Source organism: Leopardus geoffroyi, chromosome C3, assembly GCF_018350155.1.
Source record: "Leopardus geoffroyi isolate Oge1 chromosome C3, O.geoffroyi_Oge1_pat1.0, whole genome shotgun sequence".
Taxonomy (NCBI): Eukaryota; Metazoa; Chordata; class Mammalia; order Carnivora; family Felidae; genus Leopardus; species Leopardus geoffroyi.
The window spans coordinates 123,283,074-123,305,226 of NC_059338.1; the positions used below are offsets into that span (position 1 = coordinate 123,283,074).

Below are 22,153 nucleotides of genomic sequence, written 5' to 3' on the forward strand. Positions count from 1 at the left end.
TAAAACTTCAACACTCCAAACTCACCTAAACAACCTTAAGTAAATGCTTTAAAAAAACTTGAATTATGAATTCTGAAATTCAGAACAGAAATGGACACCTAGGTTAATTCACTAAGAAAATATTTTTAATATTAGGATAAATATTAACATGTCAGCATGTGAAATGAGACTTGATCAAGCTCGGGCAATAAATTAAAGAAAAAGACAAAATCATCTTAAAATACAAACTAAATTATATAGTCACCAAGAGAGAAAAGCTTAAACTCCAAAGTTAATAAGGAACATTTAGGGAAGTCATGATAATAACTAAGAGAAAGATCAGAATAATGAAAGAAACATGTTCAGAGAGAAATTGATGAAATAGAAAGAGAGGCAAAAAAAGATAAAAGATAGGCACAATTGGAGATGATAAAGAATAAAATGAAATAATTGAAAATGTTTTAAACCATAATTCAAAAATTGAATCTATCACCAGGTATCTAAAAAAAAATCTGCCCTTTAATGTTTAACTCCAATATCTTTCTTTAAAAATAAAGAAAATTATCCTCAGAAAATTCATTCAAAAAGACCGTCTGAAGTCAGTGAAGGAAAATTCCGATGACATGAGAATTTTAGACAAAGATATCTAAACCAAGACAAAGGCAGGACAGGTTACGTTTCATAACTCAAGGAAAGAAAGTGTGAGCCAAAGGCTTTAAATCCAGCAAAAGTGTTTTTAAAGTGTCAAGTCTATACAAAACTGTGTAATCATGGGGTGCCTAGGTGGCTCTGTCAGTTGAGGGTCCGCTTTCAGCTCAGGTCATAATCTTGTGGTTTGTAGATTTGAGCCCTGTGTTGGGCTCTGTGCTCACAGCTCAGAGCCTGGAGCCTGCTTCAGATTCTTTGTCTCCATCTCTCTCTGCCCCTCCCCCACTCATGCTCTGTCTGTCTCTATCAAAAAATAAATCAGCATTAAAAAAATTTTTGTTTTAAAAAGAAAGAAAGAAAACTGTGTAATCATAAAAGAACTCCAGGAATACTCTATGAGCCTTCCTACGCAATCCTTTACCAGTTCACTACAGTCAAGAGATGATTGGAGCAAAATAAGTCAGTCACAGAAAAACAAATACCATATGACTTCACTTATATGTGGAATTTAAGAAACAAAACAAATGAGCAAACGAAAAAAAAGAAAAAGAGAGAGGGAGGCAAACCAAGAAATATACTCTTAACTATATACAAAACAAACTGATGTTACCAGAGGAGAGGTGGGTAGAAGGATGGGAATGGGTGATGGGGATTAAGGAGTGCACTTGCTGTGATGAGTACGAGGTATTGTATGGAAGTGTCAAATCACTACATTTGAACTATAGTACACCTGGAACTAATAACACACTGTATGTTAGCCAACTGAAATTTAAATAAAAACTTAAAAAAAAAATAAAATTAGTGATAAAAAAGGGCTGAATTAAAGCACCTTTTAAAATGTGAATTGTTATCTTTTAAGAAATCATTGCATAGGAAAAAACTAAACTGTAACATCTTTGAAAGAATGTATGAGGGGCGCCTGGGTGGCACAGTCGGTTAAGCATCCGACTTCAGACAGGTCACGATCTCGCGGTCCGTTGAGTTCGAGCCCTGCGTAGGGCTCTGGGCTGATGGCTCAGAGCCTGGAGCCTGTTTCCGATTCTGTGTCTCCCTCTCTCTCTACCCCTCCCCCGTTCATGCCCTGTCTCTCTCTGTCCCAAAAATAAATAAACGTTGAAAAAAATAATAATAATTAAAAAAAAAGAAAGAATGTATGAAACATTGTTAGGGATATTTATTTTTGATTACAATTATTATTATTGAATTGTTATTCTTATTTTTTGTTGTGGGCAGAGGCTGTGGTGAGAAAAGATTGTAACAGGACCTACTTAAAAGGTAATGGAAAAAAATCATCTATTATTATAAAGTAGTCTTACTCCTTGAAACATGTAACCCCATTATACTAATGAAATAATGATAACACATATCATATAGTAGACTCTTTTGCTGCGAAAAAAAATGATTGAAGAAGCTTTAGCAAAAGAGCTGATTTTGAGCTCTAAATATATTTAGTTGTAGATCTAAGATTAAAACAAATTGGAATAGTTGAAGAACAAGGTAAGAACAAAGATAAAATAGCCATTGAAACAGAAGGATTTAATAATGTTATAAAAACCCTTTACACAACCTTATGCAAATAAATGCCCAAACTTTGATGAAACAAATAACATCTCAGCAATATATAATTTATCACACTTGATAATAATAGAAAGATTAAACAGATAATTTCCATAAAATCAGACAGGGAGAAAGAGAAAGACACAGGGAAAGACAGAGACAGAGTAGAAGAAGAAGCAGAGATACAGAAAAAGTAAGAATTATTAAAGAACTACCCTTGGAAAAAGTTACTAGGTACAAATGATTCTATACAAAATAATATTACATTAAGAAAATAATATATTATGACTAATTAAAGTTTAATAATTGTGAAGATAAAAAATGTTTTATGATACTATATTGATAGATATAAAAAGAAAAGATATATAACTATCTCTATAGATTAAAGCCTGTGATAAAATTCAACATCCATTCTTGAATAAAATTTACTCAATATTATAGAAATATATACATGTACATATAATACTGTATACTCAGCCCTAAAGCCAGCATCTTAATGTGGAAGAAATAGAGGCATGACTATCAAATTCAAGAACAAGGCAAGAATATTATCTATTTCCCCTCTTACTTCACAATATATTGCAAGTATTGACCATGAAATTAGATGAGAAGAAATAATTAAGACCCATAAGAATCTGAAAAGAAAAAGTCTAAAAAAATAAACTCCAAATGGATCAGTGATATAAATATAGAAAATCCATACAATTACTAGAGAAAAAACACAAGTGTATTCTTTATAAGCTATATTTTTTTAAATGTCTAAGTATAACTCAAAATTCCAATACAATAAAAGGAAATACTGAAAAAAATTCTGCATGCTGTACCCCAACGCCCCCCCCCCAAAAAAAACCACTGAAACAAAACAGATATCATAGAAGGGAAAATACTTGCCATATATATCACAGCTAAAAGGTGATCATTCAGAGGAAAATAATAAAAATAAAAATAAGAGCAAAAAAGTATTTTTAAAAAATTTTTTAAATATTTATTTTTGAGAGACAGAGCATGAGCAGGGGAGGGGCAGAGAGAGAGGGAGACACAGAATCTGAAGAAGGCTCCAGGTTCTGAGCTGTCAGCACAGAGCCTGACACAGGACTTGAACCCATCAACTGGGATATTATGACCTGAGCTGAAGTAGGACACTTAACTGACCGAGCCACCCAGACGCCCCAAGTGCAAAAAATATAAATAGCTTACAAAAAGAGACATAAGAGACATACAAGTGACCTTTAAACATACAAAAAGATATTTAATCATTCATGATTTTTGTTTGTTTCAGAGAGAGAGAGAGAAAGAGAGAGCGCGCGCGTGTGAGTGCAGGCAGGGGAGGGGCAAGGGAAAGGGAGACAGAGAATGCCAAGCAGGCTCCATGCCTAGCACAGAGTTGCAAGATAACCTGAGTTGAAACACAAAAGTTTGAAAACACACTCTGTTTGAAGGCTGTAGGAAATAAATACTTTCATGTGTTACTGGTGTGAATACAAAATAGATCTAGCTCTATGGGAAGACTTTGGTAGTATCCAAAAAAACTTCCTATGTGTTTACCCTTTCTCATAAAGAATTCACTTTAGGAATTTACCCTTAAGAAACACAAAAATACAACTTAAAAACATAACTCATAAATAGGAGATTGATTCTGCAGCTTTAAACAAAACTATGAAAAAAGTTTCTATGAACTCATGTTGTGATTTTCAGTATAGGCTCTTTTGTGAGAAATTAAGTTCCATAAAGTATAATGTACTACTTTTTTGGATAAAAAAGAAGAGTAGAGATATTTAATAAGTAATGCCTTAATTAAAAAAAAATACAGGAAATAAAAACCTGAAGCCAGTGAAATTAACTTCCTGCCAATGTGGGGGACAATGGCAGCATGGAAATGGATACAAAGAAAGAACTTGTCACTTGGAGAAATCCTGATTGCAAGGCTAAGGCAGAAAAAGTATAAGGTAAGACTAGATGGCCTCCTTGTTTACAGAGAGTAAGAAATTTCTTTAGAAAATCATGGGAATATGTCTAAAAGATCCTGAAGCCAGCTTGAATAGGCTCCCACTGGCCAAATGTGGAACTGTTTGGGTATCAATATGAATAAGAACATGATTCACTGAAATGAGAAAGGAACCTAAAGTCTATATTGTTGTTAAATAATAACAATTACAAAGTGAAGAAAAGGGAAAGCTCTTCCTTATGGACTAATATCAATTAACAAATGCTGAAAAATTATAGAACTTAAAATGTATTCTTTTTCACCTATCAGAATAATAACAGAACTAATGGGTGCTGATTATGTTAGTGAATATATGCAGAACATGATATTCATACCCTCATAAAGTTGTTCCCTGCAGATTACTTATTAAAAAGAACTTGTGGGGGTGCCTGGGTGGCTCAGTTGGTAAAGTGTCCTGCTTCAGCTCAGGTCATGATCTCACAGTTGATGAGTTCGAGCCCTGCATCCAGCTCTCTGCTGTCTGCACAGAGCCCACTTCAGATCCTAGGGAAAAAACTCACATTGAACTGCATTCCTCCAGTTTAGAACCATTTGAGCTTCATTGTCTAAGATACTGCTAAGATGCTGTCAAGATGCTGTCTCTCTTATTTCAACTAGTTGTAATAAATTCAGCTTTCATATAAATTAATAATTAACAAAGCTTTGCTTTATTAACAGACTAAAGGGAATTTAGTTGTTAAACTAAACACAATGTGTTTAACTAAATACAATGTGTTATTCTTAATATACTCTGGATTAAAACATCTATTAAGGATTTTATTTGGACAATTGGAGGAATTTTAATATGGACTATATATTAAATAATTGTATTTTTCAGTGTTAAATTTCCTGATTGTGATAATTTTATTAGAGTAAAGTGGGAGAATATCCTCATTTTTTGAAGGTACATTCTCAAATATTTGAGAAAACAAAGCAAATGTGATTAAATGTTATCCTTTGGTGAATGTGCTATTCTTATAACTCTTAAATCGATTTGAATTTTTCAAAATAAAAAATTGTGAAAAGTGATGCAAAAAACTTGATAGTGATATGAATATAACTGTACTTTAAAATTCTGGTTTTAAAATTCCTTAATTAGAAGATTTCTAACATTTGAGTTCTTTTGTTTTTATTCTTTTGTTTTTAAACTTTATTTCTATATTAATTGGCAAATTTAAATGATTTTTCTTATTTTTCAAAATTCATGTTAAAACTGGCATCTCAACTTAAAAGTGATTCTGAAGTAGTCTTGGGAAAAATACCCATAGCTATTTTTGAGTTGTTTTAAAAATTCGTATTAAAAATATTGAGATTTTTGTTACCTAACAAGTGAACCAAAATACTTCCAGCTTAGCAGATGTTAAAACATTTATGAGAAATAATCTTTGACCAAAATGTAAAAATATCCCTTATAAGCATCAGCAAGTCTCTCTCTTTTCCTGGCCTTATATGACTCACTTAATGGATAAATTGCTCATGCCCTGGGTTTCCTGCTGATTAGAAGTTGCTACTAGCATGATGCACATGAGAAAAATTGCAAATGTTTCTCAGAGACCCACAGAGCAATGTTTTTCCAACTTTGCAGAACATTGCCAAAAATATCTACCTGAATTATAGGCGCCTGGGATGGATATCATCAGAACACATTGCAAAATTTTAAATTAATATCATTTCATTTGTCATGTCGTTACAGAAACTGCCCACTGCGAGGTGGTCAGTCGAGGAGCATAACTACTAAGACCATCTAAGCAAACAGAATATCTAGTTAGATGTGAATTTTTAAGCTGAAGAAGTTTATGTAAAAATGTAGAGACTGGCTTTTGTTCTGCACAGACCATGATTGGGAGGACAAAAAGTTTTAGAGCTTTCTTTGTATTATCTTTATCTTTATCCAAAAAAAAAAAAAAAAAAAAAAGATTCACAGTTATTCCTTAGCATACACAAAATTTGACCTAAGATACTATATATGCCTGTGAAAAGAGATGCAACTAAGAAAAATATCAGAGACAATATTAAAAAATGGAGTGGTAAGAGGCATAAGAAATAGAGGAGTGAAGAAACCAAAATGAAGAAATGTGCCTATTCCTTCTGAGTATTTTAGAATTCATACTATATGAATCTCATGATCTATTTAAATAAACCCAAAGAAGGATTCAGTAGATGATGGCAGGTAGTTTTCCAAAATATTCTGCAAATTTATTTTCTCTCATGTCTGAGCTTCAGTCACTATTCTCTCTGCCATGAAAACATTCTTCTAACATCTACTCCTTTACCACTCAGGTTTTGGCCTAGACCTGAGAAATCTCTGAATAATCTTGATTGCCCATCCAAATAATCTCATATTACAAAGGGCATTCCGTTTTCATAATATCCTGGAAATACTGATCTACTTGTCTGTTTGGTCCAACACTTCCATGAATAAAGAGGTTTGCGTTCCTCATTTAAATTCTTAGTATATTGTCTGCAGCCCCAATAAATCTTTGTTGAATGAGTGCATGAATGAATGAGTGGACAAATGCCTCTTTGTTTTAATTCTAGTACAATTAACATACAGTGTTACATTAGTTTCAGTATAGTGTTTCAGTATATTGGTTTCAATATGGTGATTCAACAATTCTATACATCTCTCAGTGCTGATCACCATAAGTGTACTCTTAATCCCTTTCACCTATTTCACTCATCCCCCTACCCACCTACCTTCTGGTGACCATCAGTTTGTTCTCTATAGTTAAGAGTGTATTTGTTTGTTTCTTTTTTCCTTATTCATTTGTTTTGTTTCTTAAATTCCACATATGAGTGAAAACATATGATATTTGTGTCTCTCCAATGGATTTATTTCACTTAGCATAATGTCCTCTAGATCTATGCATACTGGTATAAATGGCAAGATTTCTTTCTTTTTTATGGCTGAGTAACATTACATTATAGATATATACCACATCTTCTTTATCCATTCATCTATTGAGACACTTGGGCTGTTTCCATAATTTGGCTATTGTAAATAATGCTACAGTAAACACAGGGGTGCATATATCTTTTCAAATTAGTGGTTTTGTATTCTTTGGGTAAATACCCAGTAGTGGAATTACTGAATCATATGGCAATTCTATTTTTAATTTTTTGAGGAAACTCCATACTGTTTTCTACAGTGGCTGCATCACTTTGCATTCCCACCAAGAGTGAACAAAGGTTCCTTTATCTCCAGATCTTCACCAACACTTGTTTTTTTCATATTTTTGATTTTAGCTATTCTGACAGGTGTGAGGTGATATCTCACTGTGGTTTTGATTTGCATTTCCCCGATGATGAGTGTTGTCAAGCATCTTTTCATGTGTCTGTTGGCCGTCTGTATATCTCTTTGGAAAAATACCTTTTTGTTTTTAATTGGATTATTTGGGTTTTTAGGTAATGAGATGTATAAGTTCTTTGTATAATTTGGATACTAACCTCTTATTGGATATATCATTTGCAAATATCTTCTCCCATTCGGTAGGTTTTCCTTTATTTTTTCTTTTGCTGTGCAGAAGCTTTTTATTTTCATGTAGTTCCAGTGGTTTAGTTTGGCTCTGTTTCCCTTGTATCGGGAGACATATCTAGAAAAATGTTGCTATGTATGGCTAATGTCAGAGAAATTACTGCCTGTGTTCCTTTCTAGGATGTTAATGGTTTCAGGTCTCACATTTAGGTCTTTAATCCATTTTGAGTTTATTTTTGTGTACAGTGTAAGTAAGTGGTCCAGTTTCATTCTTTTGCATGTAGCTGTCCAGTTTTCCCATCACCGTTTGTTGAAGAGACTTTTTACCATTGCATATTCTTTCCGCCTTTGTCATAGATTAATTGACCATATATTTGTAGGTTTATTTCAGAGCTCTCTACCATTCTGTTCTATTGATTTATGTGTCTATTTTTGTGCCAGGACCATACTGTTTTGATTACTACAGCTTTGTAGTGTATCTTAAAATATGGAATTGTGATGCCTCCAATTTTGTTCTTCTCAAGATTACTTTAGCTATTCAGCATTTTTTATGGTTCTGCATAAATTTTAGGGTTATTTGTTCTAGTTCTGTGAAAAATGCAGTTGGTATTTTGACAGGGATTGCATTAAATGTGTAGATTGCTTTGGGTAGTTTGAATATTTTAACAAAGAAAAATTTTAACAATGACAAATACCTCTCTTTAATTGCCATACTCCTGTACCAAAAGGGTCTCCATTGCTGATGCCACCAGTAAATAGTCTAGGGTCCAAGATGTCTAAAAGGTGGCTTCATTGTGATAAGGGTTCTCTGCACAAATAAATAACATCACTGACCCTCTTTTCACATTTCTCCTACATGGATTCCAGAATATTGCTGATTTATGATACCAATGCCATTTTAATGAAGTCACTATTTCAAATATTTTTACTTAATTGGTATTCTTCTGTACTCTTGCAAAAAAAAAAAAAGGAGAGAAAGAGAAAGAAGGGGAAATGGAAACGTTTAAGGCTAAAGGTTAATATGATCAACACAGGCCCCAAATTGCCAATCTTCTTTAATCCTACCCTATTCTAAGATTTATTTTCCTGACTTTCTCTTTGTTAGAATGAGCTTTTGCTTAGAAGTTTCCTGAATCTTATACAAATAGACTCCCACATCCTCCAATCATAACCATACTTAAGTGACCTTGTATGACTATTATTTAGGTTTATATCCAAATTCTACTACCAGAGATGGTATTATTAAATACTGTTGTTACCTTTACAGTTAGCACAGTACTCTCATTATAAGATTTACATTTATATATCTCCCTTCACGATAAAAAAAATACCTGAAAAATAGCTTAGAAAGATTTTAGCAATAAAGAATGTGATATTTACAAATGACATTCATCCATTCATTTGTTCATTCAGCTATTCACTCAGCAATGGCCATCAATTTGTTAGAAGTGTTTCAGAATAGAGGAATCATGTGTTGACTAGCAAATAGTGCACCATAGGGAAAGTTACACTACATAGCAGAAGCTTATTGAAGTGTGAAGTAGTTAAAGATCCCATGCCAAGGGCCCTTCCTGATTCCACTTGGTTCTTGGAAATCAACAATTATTTTATGACTAAAGTACCCATTCCATTAATATGGAAGTTACCTCCAATACAGCAATAAAAGGGTAAGGTTAAACCATTTTTTATTTTTCTTTCAGTAGATTTAACATCAGTAAAAACTTTTATAGTATATGGAATGTGGCATGGCTCCTTCTATGTGCAAACCAGAATGTAATTGTAAGAATTATTTACTATAGGAATATTTTTAAAACTAAGGACAAAATCCTTTCTCCAAATGAAATATTGCCCCTGTATCCCAGATTCCAGTTGGGTACTTTAAAACTGTTGATTCAACACTTCCAACCCCTAAAATTCTATGCCCAGAGGAAGTCAGACTCTCTTCTTAGATTTATACAAATTTCTGTGATGACATTTTTATAGATTCCTCTACCTCACTGCCCCTTTTCTAAGAGAACTGCTTCTAAGTACATTGTCAAGCATCTTCTAAGCTCTCTGAGCAATATAAATTGTAAGAAGCATTCATGACTCGATAAACTACAGTCACAGCTCCCGAAACCCTTGGAATTTCTGAAGTATTGAGTGGCAAAGGTATTTCTTGTTATGTTTATGAGGTGTTTTTGGACCCCACTTAAGGAAGTAGGGTGATTACTAGGAGAACAAAGCAGGGTTAAAGTGTTGGAAGTTTCAGTCTCTGGCAGCAAGCAACCCCCACCCCCATGGGAGAGGAGAGGGCCTGGAAGATAAATCAATCACCACTAGCTAATGTTTTTCATCAATCACCACAATGTGTTGAAGCCTCCATAAAACCCCAAGAGGACAAGTAGCTTCGGGGTTGGTGACTGGCATGTGGAAATTTGGGGAGAATGGATCACCTGGAGAGGACATGGAGGTTCCTCTTACTTTTCTCCATACCTTGTCCAAGAAATCTCTTCCATCTGGCTGTTCCTGAGTTATATCTTTTTTATTATAAACCTGTGATCTAGTAAGTAAAATGTTTCTTTAAGTTCTGTGAGCTGCTCTAGCAATTTTTAAAAAAATGTTTATTAACTTTTGAGAGAGATAGAGAGCACAACTGGAGTAGTGACAGAGAGAGAGAGAGGAAGACACAGAATCTGGAGCAGGCTCCAAGCTGTCAGCGCAGAGCCCAAGGTGGGGCTCCAGTTCACAAACCAGGAGATCATGACCTGAGCCAAACTCAGACACTTAACCAACTGAGCCACCCAGGTGCCCTGCTCTAGCAAATTAATTGAACCCAAGGAAGTCATTGTAACCTCTGATTTCTATCCAGCTGGGAACAAACTGAACTTTGGACTGGGTTCTGAAGTCCAAGCAGGAGGCCAGGGGGACCTCTAATCTCTAACTCATCAGTCGGAAGCAGAGACAACTGGGCTTGTGCCTGAAGTCTGAAGTAGGGGCCAGGGGGAGGGGCAGTCTTGTAGACTGAAGCCTTAACCTCTGGGTAGGTAGTGTCAGAATTGAGCTGAATTGTAGGACACCCAGCTGGAGTTCCAAGAATTATTTGTTGGTATGGTGAGAACCCCCAGACCAAAGTGGGAATTGGGTCCAGGAACAGGATGGACTCTCTCTCTCCTTCCTTCCCTTCTCACCATTCTTAGCAGATTGCTCTACAGCACAAAAGTATTTTGTTCTTTATTATACAGAACAATTAAGCATACCTCTTCTCTTACTGCTGGATGTAGCCTAAACAAATCATTAAAACGTTCCTACAATTAACTAAGTCCATTCTTAAAAGCAGCTGTGGCTAAGAAAGTAATATCCCCCCCCAACCCCTTTTTCTATTGTGTAAAGAAGCTTAATGTATGAACAGTTAAATAAATGAATAATTGCAGCTGAACTGGAAGTACCCTGAGAACTCTTCCCTCTCATCTCAAACTCCTCCCCACCCAGTGTCAAAATGAAATTCACAGAACTTCTGGGATTACTGTTTCAAAATGACTTCCCAAGAGGCTCTTCCACAGGACATTACATTTATAAATCTGAAAGCTTCTATTACATAACTGTGCTGCCATCTGGGGTAAAGCATTTAGCCAGTAACATAGTTGGTTACAAATTGGTTAAAGCTCAAGATCTACTGATCCATCCAATCACAGCAATATAGCCAAAAAACCTCAAAACACAACAACCTATAACTCTTTACTGAAATATCAATATGAATTAGATCAAACCTCTTTAAGACTTGAGGAACAAAAAGTGAAATCAAAACTAGAGAAAAAAATAGCCAATAAAAGATGCCTTTTTCTATGCATATATTGAATGTTTATAAGTTCTAATAAGGTATATTTTAGAGTTGAGTATAGTATATTTTTTTATGATGCCTGGGAATCTATACTCAATACCACAAGATATTTCTGGGTTTATTGTTTGTTGATTCACTGACTGACACTTTTCTTCATTTAATGAACCTGAAAATGTAAAACATTTTATGACACTCATCTCTACCTCTACAAACAGTATAAAACTAGTATTTGTTGAATGCTTATAATATGCTAGACACACTATCTCTATTTTAGAAAGGAGAAAAAAAATAGAGACTCAGAGTTAATAAGTGACTTGACATAAATCATACTCCTAGTGAGTTACAAAACTGGAATTTGAACCAAGTTTGAAATCCAGGCACCTAAACATGACACTGGTAAGTAGTCCTTCAGAGACTTGCACTGTTGCTGACTTTCACTTTGTTTTGTTGTTGTTTTGTTTTGTTTTGAGAGAGAGACAGCACAAGTGGGGGTGAAGAGCAGAGGGAGAGAGAGAAAAAATCCTAAGCAAGCTCCATACTCAGCACAAAGCCCAACACAAGGCTCCATCCCACAACCCTGGGATCATGACCTGAGCTGAAATAAAGAGTTGTAGGCTCAACAGACTGAGCCACCCAGGCACCCCCACTTTGTTTTTTACTGAAGCAAAATTTTATTTTGTCTCCTGCAAGGTTTAATAAAATAAGAAATTTTTTTAAGTATTTGCAATTTATTTGATTCAATCAACTTTTAAGCACTCACAGTATGCAAAATTCTATAATTACACTGTGATGAATAGTAAAATAAAGTAACACCATGGGTTTTTCTGTTTTTAAAATATAATCACTTTAATTACATACTTAAAATAACCTTGTGAAATAGATATTACTATCTTTATTTTAGAAGTAAGTAAACTGAGGCCTATTCAAAATCACTTGGTCCTAAGGTATATACATATTCAACTTTATAGCTACAACCAATTTTCCAAAGTGGTTGTACTAATTTATTTTCCTATCAATAGTGTAAGAGTTCTAGTTGCTTCACATTATTTCCAACACTTGTATATCTTTTTCATTTTAACCAATGTAATATGCATGCAGTGGTAGCTCACTGTGGTTGTAGCTTTCCATGAACTTACAACTAGTAAAATAAGCACTTTCATATGCTTTTTTGAACATTTAGAAATCCCCTTTGGAGTACCCTTTTGTCAATTTTTCTATTAGCTTTTCTATCTTTTGTGATTAACTTATAGAAGTTCTTTATATATTCTGAATCTAGTCCTTTTCCAGATATATGTATTGCAAATGTATTTCCAGATATATGTATTCCTCTACTATGTACCTTGTCTTTTTACTCTCTTAATGGTGTCTCTTACTGAACAAGAATTTTTAACTTTAACGGAATCCAGTGTTTCACTTTTCTCTTTATGTTCTGTTTCATAAATCTTTGTCAACTCCAAGGCCATGAAGATGTTCTACTATGTTTTCTTTCAAAAATCTTATTGTTTTACCTTTTACATATTAGATTAATTCTGAAATTGAAGTTTGTATATGGGGTGAAGTAGATGTCAGGATATAATTTTTCCATATGGATATCCAATTGACTTAGTACCTTCTCTATATCTCTGCAATGTCACTTTTGTCATAAATCAATAGACTATATAAGTTCAATCTGTTTCTCTATTTTATTGGTCTCATTGGTCTATTTTATGCCAACACTACAATTTTTAAAATCATTTATTTTAGAGAGACAGCCCACAAGCAGGGTAGAGGGGCAGAGGAAAGAGAGAGAGCAAGAGCGAGCAAGAGAGAGAGTGAGAGAGAGAGAGAATCCTCAGCAGGCTCCACGCTCAGCACACAGCCCCACTCGGGCCAGCTTGATCTCACAACCCTGGGATCATGACCTGAGCTGAAAAGAGTCAGACGCTCAAACGACTGAGCCACCCAGGTTCCCCTAACACTACCATTTCATCTTGCTTCACACATCTTACCTCTGAGTTCATTTCACTTCTTTTTGAATATTCTTACAGTAGGTAAGGTGCCTTGCTGGCTTAGTTGGTAGAGCATGTGACATTTGATCTTGGGGTTGTGAGTTCATACCCCATGTTGGGTATAGAGATTACTTTTAAAAAAATCTTTCAGTGGGTTTTGTTAGTGGAAAACTCTGCTTGTGTCTAAAATTTTTTTATTGAGATATAACTAACATAACATTATCTTCAGTTGTACAACATAACGATTCAATATTTGTTTATATTGTAAAATAATAACCACGAGAAATCTAGTTAACATCCATTACCACACATTGTTACAGATTTTTTTCTCCTAATGAGAACTTTTAAGATCTTGCAGTTTTTTTATGATTATTTTTTTATTTTTGAGAGAGAGAGAGAGAGACAGAGCATGAGCAGGGGAGGAGCAGAGAGAGAGGAAGCATAGAATCTGAAGCAGGCTCCAGGCTCTGAGCTGTCAGCACAGAGCCCGACACGGGGCTCAAACCCATGAACCATGAGATCATGACTTGAGCTGAAGTCAGACACTTAACTGACTGAGCCACCCAGGTGCCCCAATATCTTGCAGCTTTTAAATATATAATATAGCATAAACATTTTTTCTTTATCCTAACAGATAACTTTAGCTACCTAGATTTACAATTGTATTCTCCCAATATTCTGAACATATTATATTCTGGCTTCTTTTAATGCTACCGATCTAACTGCTGTTCTTTTATAAATAATGTATTTTTCTTCATCTTTCAGACCTTCTCCTTCCTTTCAACTTCTCTTGCCTCCAATGTGCCCTATATCAGAGGATGTCTGTCATTCATCAATACTGAAATTATCAGACATTATCTTTTGAACAGGCAATTTTACTTTCTGTCTTCAGGTGAAGAACGTTTACAAATTGCATGTTGAATTTCTCAAATGGATAGGTGTCTTAGGTTTTCAATATCTTTATCTCTATATTTCTCTTCCTGAGTAATATATTTGAGTGTATAATACCACAAATAACCATCTATCAATACACACAATTTCAAAGAAAATATCTTTTAATTTCTCAACAACTATTTGATATTTTTCAAAATTGTCTATCTTTTGGTCATGGTATTTTCCTCAATTTCTATTTTAATAAATTATTTTCTTATGATTTTTGTCATTTTAAAATTATTTCATAGTCACTTTCCAATATTTCTATTATGTGACAAGATAGGGGACAGTGCTACTCTCGATGTACTGACTCTTATTCATATTGCATTGTTTCTTTGTGTCTTTTCATATAATTTTGGAATGAACTAATCCTCACTGGGGCTTTACCTTTTGGGCTCTTTAATAGCTTTGTTGAAAACACAAACTATTGGGTTTTTTTTCCCATGGGCATTATGGGACTTGCAACACTTTTATGTCAATTCCTTATCTGAATGTTCCCAGATTATACAGGTAGGATCAATTTAAATCCCAAACCCATATTTATGAATTATCACAGGAAAACAATTCAACCTACAGAACACTCCAAAATGGCAATCTTTCAAGTCATCTCTTTTTCCAGGGGATGGATTTTTTTCTAGTCCACCACTTCCCTAGGCGTAGCAGTTGAGAGTTCTGGCATTATTAGGTAAACTAAACTGAGTCTCAGTTACAACTCTCTTCTGTGCTTCTTGGGTGTTAAGACTCCATCTCCTAGTTACTCAGACTGGCTAGTTCCCTCAGAATGGCAAGCAGTGGCAAGGCTCAGCATCAGCTTACACCTTTTCTTCTCAAGGCATTTTCTTTTTCTTTTTGATCCTTAAGGCCTTTTTTCCTAGTAAAGTCAGCCATGAGTTTCATTTAAATGTTAGTGTATTGCACTTTATTTTATTTTGTGTATATTACATATTATGTTTTATGTATCATTCTTTCTTCCTGTTAAGGTCTCTATAGGTAGTCTAGTTTGCCATATTGCTGGAACTAGAAATTTCTTCTTAATCCAAACTTTACATATTATCAGATTTACTGCACATTTACTTTTTAAAAGAATTTTTATTTATTTTTACTTATTTTAGAGAGGGAGAGAGAGCACAGTGGGGAGAAGGGCAGAGGAAGAGGGAGGGGGAGAGGGAGAGAGAGAGAGAGAGAGAGAGAGTGAGTGAGTCTTATGCAGGCTCCATGCTCAGCACAGAGGCTGATGCAGAGCTCGATCCCACAACCCAGGAACCATTACCTGAGTCGAAACCAAGAAGTCAGATGCTCAATCAACTAAGCCAGCCAGGGGCCCCATTGCATACTTACTTTTTATTAAAAAATTATTTGTTATTTTAAACAAAGCCAAGATATCATAGCTAACATTTATAGCTTATCCTTTGTTATAAGCAATAAGGAATACCTCATGCTAAAGTTAAGAAAAAAAAGTTGAACCTTTGTTTTTACAGTATACTTAAAAATTTGATCAGTATCATTCCAGGTCCAAAGTGACCAGGTAGCATGTTCTAAATATCCACATAGCACTGCCTAGCTCCTGTCACTTTCTCACCAAGAAAATACCAACCAAAAGAAGGCAGTCTAGTTATGAGCACTGTTTTACCCATTATCAAGGTACTCTATTGTGATTCCAAACAGATTCATATAGCCAAGGGCAAAGTATGTGTGAAATAACAAATGCAGTTTAATACATATAAATGTGAACAAGCTGCACACACGAGGAAACAAAATCTCCAATAATTTTCATTCTGAAGATTTCCTTTGACTACTTTGTTTACTTTGTTACTACTTTGGTTACTTTGACTACAGTAATAACCAAATGCCACCTTGTCAAAATAGCTTCATATGAATCCCAAAGATTTATTCAGTGTTGACTGACTATAAACTCTTTTCTGATCACTGACGATACAAAGATGAATAACATTTCAGTACCTAGGCACAATGTTCATAGTCCATAGTCATCATGTTCAAAGAGCAGATGTGTAGCCAGAAAAATACATTACATTGTGAAACACACAGTATTGGGGGACTAGCTTTGATAAGCGTTGGGCATTAATCAAAAGTGGGATATGAAAGATAGGCTGGTTTTGGGGAGGGAGATAGATAAGAGATTTTATAAAGGAAATGACACTATGCTGAGTCTTTAAGAACAATCATACAATTTGCATGATTGGGAAGGGCACTTCAGATAGAAGCAATAGCATATGAAGAGTTCTTTGAAACTAGGAACTATGAATCTGGAATTCTGTTTGTACTTTGTTCTTGATAATAGTGATGAATTTTAATTTCCCAGAATGCCTACTCTGTTGACAGTAATAGATGGTCTTGGGTATTACGGAAAGAGATTAGAGAATTTCTGTTAATGTTTATGAATGTATAAAATGAATAGTTGATATCCATATTTTCACAAAGTTTTTATTCAAATCAGGGATAAAAACGTAACTATGGGGACACCTGGGTGGCTCAGTTGGTTAAGCATCTGACTTCAGCTCAGGTCATGATCTTACGGCTCGGAGTTCGAGCCCCTGCATTAGGCTCTGTGCTGACAGCTCAGAGTCTGGAGCCTTTCAGATTCTGTGTCTCCATTCTCTCTGCTCCTCCCCTGCTAGCAATCTATCTCTCTCTCTCTCAAAAATAAATAAGCATTAAAAAAAATTTTTAAGAAAAAAATTAACTATGAAGAATACAAATTATGTAGCAACAGCTCCAGTGTCAGATAGAACCCCATTATGCTAAAGTATAGAGGTATTAGAGATACATTTGGGTGATATATAATAGAATAAATACTTAATAAAGTATAAAAACCTTAGGAATATTTATGAACAAGAGATGAATAGGAAATATTCAAATAACTGAAAAAGAAAAGAAAGCGAGAAACTGAACAATGGGAATTGAAACTATAGACAAAACAATTAGCACTGCAGAGCAGAATCATATAAAGATATTAAGATAGGAAAGATTTATTTGTTATATTATAAAGTATTTTCCTATCACAAAAAAACAGTTCTTAAAATTGTTCAGACCAACTGAGTTGGAACGAAGAGTGATTAGTACAGAATAAAGGCAAAGGAAATGATACAAAGGTCAAACCAGAACAAGCCATGAATTGGGCTTTTTTAATAGGAATGCACCAAATATGCAAATTATATCTCTGTGTAAACTGTGGAGATAAATCTTAATTTTACTAGTTAAAAAATGTTCATCAAAATTATTAAAATTGAACCTTCCATAATAAATAATGAATCAAAAAGGTGAAATGGATCAATAGAGTAAGATCACAATGGACTCTTATTAACCAGGGATTCTTTCTGTAGAAAATGAGACTAGAAGTAGATTTGGTATAATTACATGACATGGATTGATGGACAGAAGTAGGGAGAAAGAAATATGCGAGTATGTGAAAAACAAAATCCTGAACTAGATCATTGTGCAGAGAGCAGGACCCTGTAAGTAATAAATGTCAGTACATTCACTTGACTCCATTAAAACTGGAATGCTAGAAAGGAGTTTAAATAGAGGGGGAGAAAGTTTCATTAGGTTCTTTAATGCCAACCTAAGTGAGAAATAGTATGAAAAACAAAGACCAATGTAGATTTTAAAACTTCAAGCAAAAGGGTGGAACCGAAAGGGGAGTAATAGGCGAGGAAGAAAGATGTGACCAAAAAAGAATATATGACAACTATTTAAGTTCCACAATAAAGAATATGCTTTTCAAAGACACCTGTTGCACACAGAAATGAGTAAATACATACTGCGTGAAAGTACACCATGATAGCTTGAGTCAAATATGCATTTCATGACATTTTCAAAATAGAATACCTCACGACTAAGCCAAGTTTTAAAAACTCAAAGATTGTGTGATATTAAAAATTAATTAGAAAAGTATTAATGTGCTTTCTTTTTTACATTTCTGTGTATTTGACTTTTTGACTTTGTTGGCCTAAGGCATCCTCTATCTATAAGGAGAACAGAATTTCTTACAGGAGAAATGAAAAAAGAAAGAAAATATTAATATTTAATTTCTGGGAAGCAGATAGGTACTCAGTGAAACTGTAATTGTCTTGCACATTAGTTTATTGTATTGATACTTTTCCTCCCCAAATATCCTGGTAGCCATTTTGCCTTCTTTCACATATGAAAGCCCAAGACTGGCTAGTGTTACTAGATCTCCTTTGCAAGAGTTATTATCTCTTCCACCTAGGACCTATAAGGCAGAAGCCTTGCAGCTCGATAGCTGAAGGAGGACAATATAAAGAAGAGACTGTGCTTCTTCTAGCCTGAGAGTTGGTAAGAAGAATAGGGACAAGGAGAACAAGAGAGTGAGTGTCCCTAATTTCCTCTCCCGAGACTTTGGCTCCAAGAGGTCCCTACCAACCAGTAGACAAGGAAGATAGCCATTTACCCAAAGATGCCACTTGGGTCCCGGATTGGCAGTTCCCTCTCATGTCATAGTCATTTAAGCCACTTCCACTGGCCTATGTACCTATGTGCTATCATAAGAGGGGAAGAGAAGGCAAGCAGACAGCTTGACCACAGCATGAAGGGACAGATTATAATATTGCATTGGAAAAGTTAAAATAGATTGAGCATTTACTTAAATTTCCTCCCAGGAAGAAATCCAAATTAGCTTAAATACACAATAAACTAGACTTTTCTCTGCACATTTGAATATAGTATGAACTAAATGTTATGACCCAGCTTTAAATGTAGTAAAAACTACAAGATCATCATGCCCAAGATGTTCGACTTCAACAAATCATCTGAGAATATCATTTGTCAGATCAATAACTGAGGATCAGCTTATAGCAAGACACATTATGGTATTAAAATATTAATGATTATTATTATGACTATATTTACATTCCGCTTTTCTTCTGAGAACTCCAAGACATTCACACACTTAGCTCATTATTGCCTTCCTATTAAGTAGAAAAAACCTCCAAACTCATTTAGTCAGGAAAATAATTTACTTATACTACCAGTTAGTAGCTTAGTAATAGGAAACAACAGTTTTTCTGATCTGCTAGCAGTGTCTGATACTTTTATCAGTTCATGTTTTTCATTGTATTCTTTTTTTGTAAATAATTTGCAAATGGGAGGGTTCAATTAAATAAAGTATAAAATAGTTTGAGCAGTATTTCTACTGCTACATACTAAAAGAAACTCACAACTGATCTTTTTAAAATGTTCATGCTGATGGGATTTATTTCTAAGTCTTATAGGAATGTCAGATTGAAAGTAGCAGCTAAGTTCATTTATATGCCTAATTGTATATAAGAATCTTTGTCAAAGTGTGGTCCAGGGCTTAAGCTTATTTCATCTGCAAGGTCCTTCTGGCTACTCTAAAATTGATACTTCATTGTAAATACGGTTTGTATAAATGGTAATGACTATTCCAGTTCAACCCTAATTTACTTTTAATAGGAAAAAATAAATCAAACATCATCTATTCAGTTTTTCAACTAAATTGTGACAGCCTTTTCCACTCATTTCTTTGAAAGGTCTCTGTGTTCATACAGTGTAATTAATGGGGGCACAAGTGGGAGAGTGTTCAGTGGAGAGCCTTTTGTGCCCTTGATGTGGCTTACGGATTGGAATAATGAAGGACAGGTTTCCAGGCCAATTCTTAATTTCCTTTTTATTTCAACATTTTATTTGAATGGTGGTAGGAACTATTACTATAATTTACTAAGTCTTTTCTTTCAGATAGTTATTTTGAAGGTAATTATTAGAAGAGATAAGATATACATCTGTACAGAGAAATTTTCTAATTGCAAACAGAGGCTTCTTTAGAATGTTTTATACATATATTTGAACTTTTTATGATCAGTAAATTCACCAATTAAAAAAGCACATCAGTTCTAGTCCCAGCCCAATCATTCTGCTGGACAACATGCAGAGAGGAAAAGTCCAGTAAGTACTAACTCAGGCAAGGGGTTCATTGTGAGCCTTGCGGAACTTGACCCGCTGACTCATGCTGTGGGGTGCATTCAAGTCTCATAACAGCTTTTCGGTCCATCAGAATCAGCGCTCAATAACTAAAACCTTATTTTACTTTTCTTCTGAGTTCTTGGTTACCCAGCATCAGCAGGGCTATTAATGCTTTCATAGGGATAAAAGATAGTTTAGGAGCGAGAGATGTCCTCCTAAAATAGTTTAAGCAAAGAGTGAAATGGAGTTTGGTGCAAGAATCCAAAATTGTTTTAACCTTCAGAAATAGCAGAAGGCTTCACCAATTTGTGTTCTAAGAGAAAGAAAACTTTAAACATGAAGCTGTATCACATGCCATATAATCTCAGATACAGGGCAAGATAGCTGGTCTATGGTTTTCCTTTACTATCACTTGGAGTCTTACAATCTCTCTACCATACTGTAGGCTATGTAAGGGCAAAGACTTCCTTATTCACCTTTAAATCCTGAACCCCAGGACTAATGCTGGCACCTTGTCACTCCGTGAATGTTTTATGAATTAATAATTATGTATTTTGAGCCCATAGCAAAGCAAAGAATTGTCTCCTCAGGGAGCACTCCTAACAACTTCTGGTTTAAGTACTCCGGACAACTGCTCAATTTGAATCGATTGTTGCTCAAATGAACTCTTAAAATTCTTAATATGCTTCAGTTTATCTTTTAACAGTTCAGGGGTCAGAAGCAGGAACCAAAGGAGACACCCCAGTGGCCCCCAGGAGCAGTGAGCAACCTTGTGTAGATACCTCTTATGCCCGTGAGCTTGCTGCTTTCTCACCATCTCTGGAGGTCATGAGTAAGTCCTTCTCAGATCCTGGATCCTACCTCTGTGGCTTTTGCATTTTGAGCTTTCAGACTTTATTTAAGCATTTCTCTTTCTGGACGCAGTCAGATTGGGTCTAGATGAGACTGTTTCTGACTTAGAAACCACACTGCATCCAGTGTGAGGCATCAGGTGAATAAAATTTTGAGGCTGAATAAGTAAGGTTAACCTTACCAAAGATAATCCTGAACTACAGTGGCCATAGAACAGAACTTTTAACCATTGTAGATAAGTTTATCCATTTACAAGGTGCCCTAGAGAAAAGGAGGTTTCTCGGGTGCCTGGGTGGCCCAGTCAGTTGAGCATCCGACTTTGGCTCAGGTCATGATCTCACAGCTCGTGAGTTCGAGCCCCACTCTGGGCTCTGTGCTGACAGCTCAGAGCCTGGAGCCTGCTTCTGCTTCTGTGTCTCACTCTCTCTCTACCCCTAACCCACTCACATTCTGTCTCTGTCTCTCTCAAAAATAAATAAACATTAAAAAATTAAAAAAAAAAAAAGAGAAGAGGTTTCAACGAGGCATTCAATATAAAAAGTAAAAGGAAACTTATTTTTCCTCCTCTAAAGGTTTTGGTGACCAGGATGAGACCTAACGGGACACCCAACTGTCTCCTAAGCCTGTAGACGGCATCCTGAGAAAATTGGCAGAAGCCAGCAAAGGCTAAGAATTCTTGCCAAAGTCCTCTTTCCCAGATCTTTGATGCCAGGATGACAAAGGAAGGTAAAATGTCACATTTCCACTGACTCTTGATTTCAGCTCAGGTCATGATCTCACAGTCTGTGATCCTCTCTCCCTCTCTCTCTGTCCTTTTTCTGCTCATGCATGCTCTCTCTCTCAAGTTAGATAAACATTTTTTAAAAGACTAATTAACTTGAAATTCAAGAAAATTTAAATATAAAGATGTATAAAATCAAATATGTAATCCAATTGTTTTTTATCGCTTGCAAAATTGC

General features: G+C 35.0%; 1 long non-coding RNA gene across 1 annotated transcript in view; it reads right to left on the minus strand.

The window, feature by feature from the left end:
* Nucleotides 1-22,153, minus strand: part of LOC123585971 — a 318,427-nt gene that overhangs the window by 11,977 nt on the left and 284,297 nt on the right. The window lies entirely within an intron of this gene.